Raw genomic sequence first — 5,735 nt, forward strand, 5'->3', positions numbered from 1 at the left:
GGCCATCTTTTTTAGAGGAAAAACCTAGGCATAAACGTCTGAACTAAATCATCCTATATGCTAATAGAATCTGGTGGCATTGAGGTTAACCAACTCTTGGCTTTATCTTTAAGGGAAAAAGGAAACAACCTAAGCTTAATGGCTTCTTTAGTAACACCATTATGTTTAAATGTATCGCATATCTCCAGGAAATCCCATTGATGAGCATTAGGGTCCTCACTTGTATGACCACTAAATTGAATTGACTGTTGAATCATTTAGATGATTATAGGTTTAATCTTGAACTTCTAGGCTTGAATGGCTAGCCTCCTAATGCTAGGTTAGAATCTATTAAGATTTGGGCATAGCATAATCTCTAAGGGCTTTAGAGTCTTGCTTTGCTATGGTGGTAGGATCGAGTGGTCCCTCCTTTTTAAGTCTTCTAAGTGTGGTTTTGATCTCAAGATCTAGAGGGATGAGTGCATACATTTGCGACAAGGATAGCTAGATCGAATGTAAAGCATCTAAATGAAAAATCAAAGTATGTACAAGTGAGAGAAATGAACAATAAGGTAAAGTAGACTATGTACACCCTAAGCAGCCAAAATGGAAGCAACCTATAAACTAGCCTAGCTTATGTACATTAAGGGTGAATTAATCTATAGATGAACATGGTGAAACACGATATTAGCCTCAGACTCTTGACTCTAAATCCCTAGCAATAGCCCCAAAAACATAGTTGCGAAATTTCTTATAAGGACACAGTTCATTTAAGTAATAATAGTGACCGAAGGTCAAGATATCACCCCACAGGGATTAGCTAAAGAAGCTTAGTCTAACTATCTATTATTTCCACACTTAATCTAAAGTTGATTTAATCAAAAGAGGGATACAATAGTAAGCTAGCATGAACAAGTAAAGCAAACCAATAGTAAACAATGCATATAACTGAAAGTACATCAATGAAAAAAACAAAAAGAACATACTTGGAAATTTTATTAAAATAGTAGCTAACATGCTTTGACTTGAACCTAATATGCTTTGAGTATAAATATAATCTATGAAACCAAAAATAACAAGCTCAATTAACAACTAAACAGTAGCTAACAAACAATAACCAAAAACAACTATGTTAATTATCTCTTAACTTCTAATAATAGAAAAATCTAGAAACTGACTAAAACTTGATCCAAAAAACTTCTAAATTGTAAAAATTGTACGTGAACATAAATCAAAACATAATTAAAGTGCAATTGAAGAAACAAAATCGCAAAAATCAACAAAAACAAGTAAAATTGAAATTGATTTTGAAATTTGGAAAAACTAAAACTTGAGATAAAAAATTAGATCTAGACTACTATAGATCAAATGAACTAGAATTGAGCTAAAATAAGCTAGGTTTGCAAGATTACTATCCAAATCAACAATGAAATCACAAGAAACAATTGAAAAAGCAAGCTCAATGAACTTGATCTAAAACAGTATGCAATGAAGAGCAAAAATAGAACATGTATTGAAAAATCATTTAAACTGAATTGAAATTCATGAAATTAAAGGCAAAAAAAACGAATCTAAGCAAGAAAACACATGAATTAAGAAGTACAAAGTAGGAAAAGAGTTGACTGATCACCTAGCTAGGAGAGGATAGTCCTCAAGTGCTATCACTTACTCAAGCTTCAACTTTGCTACTAGATCTAACAAAAACTTTCTAGAATTTTGTGGAAACTTGTAGAACGAATTTTCGTGTGGCAAATTTATAGAGCTATGATAGGGAATCCATAAGAAATTTTTCGGATTAAAACTCGTAAGATTAGAATGAGATCTAATGGAAAAACCACAAGTTGCTCAATCACAAAATCAACCAAATAGATTTGAGATTCAAGGAAATTAGCATGAAATTGAACAAGAAATCTTAAAGTGCATGTAAAATAAAGGCAAGAAAAGTAATTTTTTTTGGAAAATTAAAGCAATTTTCTCCCATATAACCCTAAAAAGGAAAATAAAATGCTTAGAGAGAAAATAAAGTAAAATCAAGAAAGTAAAAAAATGAAAAAATCTTGAAAAGTCTCTCTAAATGGCTGGCCAACCCTCCTATTTATAGGCCAATGGTGAAGTGGTTTAGCCAATAAAATTGAAAAAAAATGCTAGCTAAGATGCCACATCTTTATAGTCTTCCAAGTTATCCTTCTTGCTTCATTAGCTTCATTTGATCTTGTAAACTATAAAAAGTCATAATTATATCCAAATTAGAAGCCTCCAAATTGCCAACTAAGTAGCTTACCTTTGCTTCCTTTTGGGATCCAAGAATTGGTGCCTGTCATCTTTGATCATCGTAATGTATCATATGGTTGAGATTGGGTCATTTGCTGCCATTTTAGGTGTTAAATGTAACTAACTTCCTTCTTCAAATTCTAGCCGAATGAGGATCATTTAGTTTCCAATTTGTTCATGAAAAATTATGGAAAGTTCTAACTCCAAATATGCCTTCAAAACCACATTGATGCAATAGTCACCAAACTAGCATGTGCAAACATATTACAAAGGTGACAAAGCACTAATGAGCTAAAAATGATATTTTCTCATGAAAAATATGAAGATTAAAGCTTGAATTAAAGTTCAATTAAGCTAAAGTAAACTAAGGAAATCATAAAGGAAAAGTAGTAAAATCTCCCATGTAAGGCATTTGAACATATGCACTATAGTGTTGACCATTTTTTAGCTTTTTGCAGCAAAATGCATCCAAAATGAGTCTGAAAGCTCCAATTTTCCTCGTTTTCCATGTTTTTACCTACACATTGAATAGTTATGCAATTAGGGTTTCTTAAGGAACAAGCAAATATTCACTAGAAATGACACTAAAAGGTATGATAAATCACTAAAATTTTTATGCAATAAGCACTTTATTTTTTTTTCTCATGCTTTATTTTCATGTTTAACTTAGTAAATCCTACAATTTTTGAGAAGGTTAACTATAGTGAGGGTATGTTGATAATAGGTACTTAGCTTAGGTTATCTTCACTAATCCCTATGGGATGATATTTGATTTCTACACTAGTATTACTTGATACAGCCTATGCACTTGCAAAATATCCTAATCATTTAGCTTAGGTTAGTTTAAATTTTGTATGTAGATATAAATTAAATTAGACTAAATATGATTTAGGGTTAATTTTTTATTTGGATTTGCTAGTTTTAGAAATTTTCCATGTTTAGTACTTTTTATTTAAGTAAGCTTTACCTTTTAAATTAAAGTTCATTTTTCATAATTTGTAGTAATTAGGTTCTAAAAAATTTGGTAATTTTCATGTAAGATTGATTAGAAAAACAAAATTTTTTATTTGACTAGATATATTGTAGGTATAGATATAGTACTTAGCCCTAAGTTTAGCACCTAATCCCTATGGAGACAATACTCTATTACTTATATGACATGTCGAGTTGCAGTAGTCTAAGAAATCATATCAAGTTTTCGATGCTTTTACTAAAGATTGACAATTTAGTCTAGGATTAATATTGGTAGAAACATGCTAAGGTATAATCTGGCCTTGTATATTTTGTAAATATTTTTCTTTTATTTTTAATTACTATTTTCTTTTTATCTATTCATCTCATGTTATGTTATTCTATGATTGGCACATATGTAGGACTAGGAGCCTTAATCTTATTCCTTTGGACCTTGAAATAGAAAAACCCTCCAAAACATTAGGAAAGAAAAATTAAGAATTTTAGTCCTTACTCAAACTATGGCCAACCCTATATATAATAGAACCTTGCATGAGTATACTATGCCTAACACCAATGGTCTACAAATAGGTATTATATGGCAAGCAATTCATGCAAATAATTTTGAGATAAAACCCACCATTATCCAAATGATTCAAACATCTACCCAATTTGGTGGTCTTGCCAATGAAGATCCTAACACTCATTTAGGGAATTTTTTAAAAATGTGTGATACATTCAAGCAAGATGACATTACTAATGATGCCATTTGTCTTAGACTTTTGCTATTTTCCCTTAGAGATAGAGGTAAGAATTGGTTGACCTTAACGCCTCCTGGCTTGATCACCACTTGGGATAATTTAACTTAGAAATTATTTTCCTAAATTTTCTTTTTGCAAAGACTGCTAAGCTTCGAAATGATATCACTACCTTTGACTAGCATGACCATGAATCCCTATATGAGGCTTGGGAATGGTATAAAGAGCTACTTAAAAGATGTCTACACTATGGACATTCTTGTTGGCTGGAGACTTAGATTTTTATAATGAACTAGTGGAAATCACTTGATCTATCATTGATGCTGGTGGTGGTGGCAGTTTAAGAGCAAATTCATGAATGAAGCTTATAACTTCATCGAGGATATGGTTGCCAATCACTACTTGTAGGCTAATAAAAAATAGAATCCCAAAAAGGTTGTGGGCGTATATAAGCTTGATGCCATTATAGCCTTAATTGCTCAAATTGGAAATTTAGCTAAGAAAGTCAAAGCCATAATATCTAACCCAAAACCCAACTTAGTCCATTTATTAGTCCCATTTCTAGTTTTGATGTTTGTGGGGGAGAGCATTCAATTAATAAATGCCTCATTAGGTTAACGCCTGCTCATTCCATAGCTTTGCCTATTAGGCAACAAAATAAACCCTATTCCCAAACATCTCTTTTTGGTTGGAAGAACCCTTCTAACCATTTTTGGACTAGTAATCAGGGTTAGTCATCAAGTTTTAGGCCTATCCAACCTTTAGACAATCTTTTACTTTCTCATTATCAACCATTACCACCACTTCTACCTCTTGAAAAGAAAAGCTTTTTAAAAGAGATGTTTTCCTCAATGCTGGAATCTTGAAATAACATGCTTATAAATCAAGGGAACCTTATTCAATGTCAAGAAGCTGTCATTTAAAACTAGGCCTCCGCCATTAAAAATGTTGAATTGCAAATAGGGTAATTGGCTAAATCTCTCAACAACTTATTTCAAGGTACCCTCCCTAGCAACACTAAACCCTATCCTAGAAGGGAAGGAAAAAAACATTGTAAAGCAATCTACCTTAGGAGTAATAAAGAACAAATCAGTGATCTTGTTAAGACCACCTCTAGTGTTGCACCTATAGAGCCTGCTATGAAGGAAAATGAAGTAAAAAGAAAAAAATAAGGAGAAGGTGGATGGTTTCTTAACCCATAAAGTACCTATTCAAGAAATTAGTACTTATAGCCACTAAAAAGGTAGTTCCTCTATGCCTAGCTCTAGCAAGTCCAATCCATATAGGTCACCCATCCCATTCCCTTAGTGATTTCAATAGTAGAATTCAAAGGCCATTGCTTATTGCTTTTTAATTGATGAAGTAAGGAATAATGAGGAAAGAATTATAGAGGAATTTTTGGATAAGAAATGGATGGTAACAAGGTACTCAATGAAGAGTGCATCATAAAAGATTCTTACAAGGACTCTCAAAAGAAATGAATGAATCAGTGATCATGGAAACTCTGATTGAGTCTAAAACCTTTATATACACCAAGTTTGAATTTGTTTGATCATCTCTCAGTGTGAAATCTTATATACATTTAATTAGAGATATGATTTAGGCCATCTTTCGATTGTTTAAGCCTTTCAATCTAATCTTAATGCTTAATTATCCTTAGTCACCACTTTTAAGCCTAATATTAGCCCTTCCTTGTTTTACACCTTCATTAATATGCCTAGCCTTTGTGATCATAATTTACCTATCTTTTACCTTACCTTACGTGCATAAAGATCA

At 32.1% G+C, this 5,735-nt stretch overlaps 1 non-coding gene across 1 annotated transcript; it reads right to left on the bottom strand.

Moving 5' to 3' along the window:
* Window positions 1-4,108: 4,108 nt before the first annotated feature.
* On the bottom strand, window positions 4,109-4,216 carry LOC149514085 (small nucleolar RNA R71). Its single transcript, XR_016329481.1, has one exon. It is a non-coding gene; the product is annotated as a small nucleolar RNA R71 (small nucleolar RNA).
* Window positions 4,217-5,735: the final 1,519 nt, after the last annotated feature.

Source organism: Durio zibethinus, chromosome 17 (genome assembly GCF_047325235.1).
Source record: "Durio zibethinus cultivar Kanyao isolate XHJ-2024 chromosome 17, ASM4732523v1, whole genome shotgun sequence".
Classification (NCBI taxonomy): domain Eukaryota; kingdom Viridiplantae; phylum Streptophyta; class Magnoliopsida; order Malvales; family Malvaceae; genus Durio; species Durio zibethinus.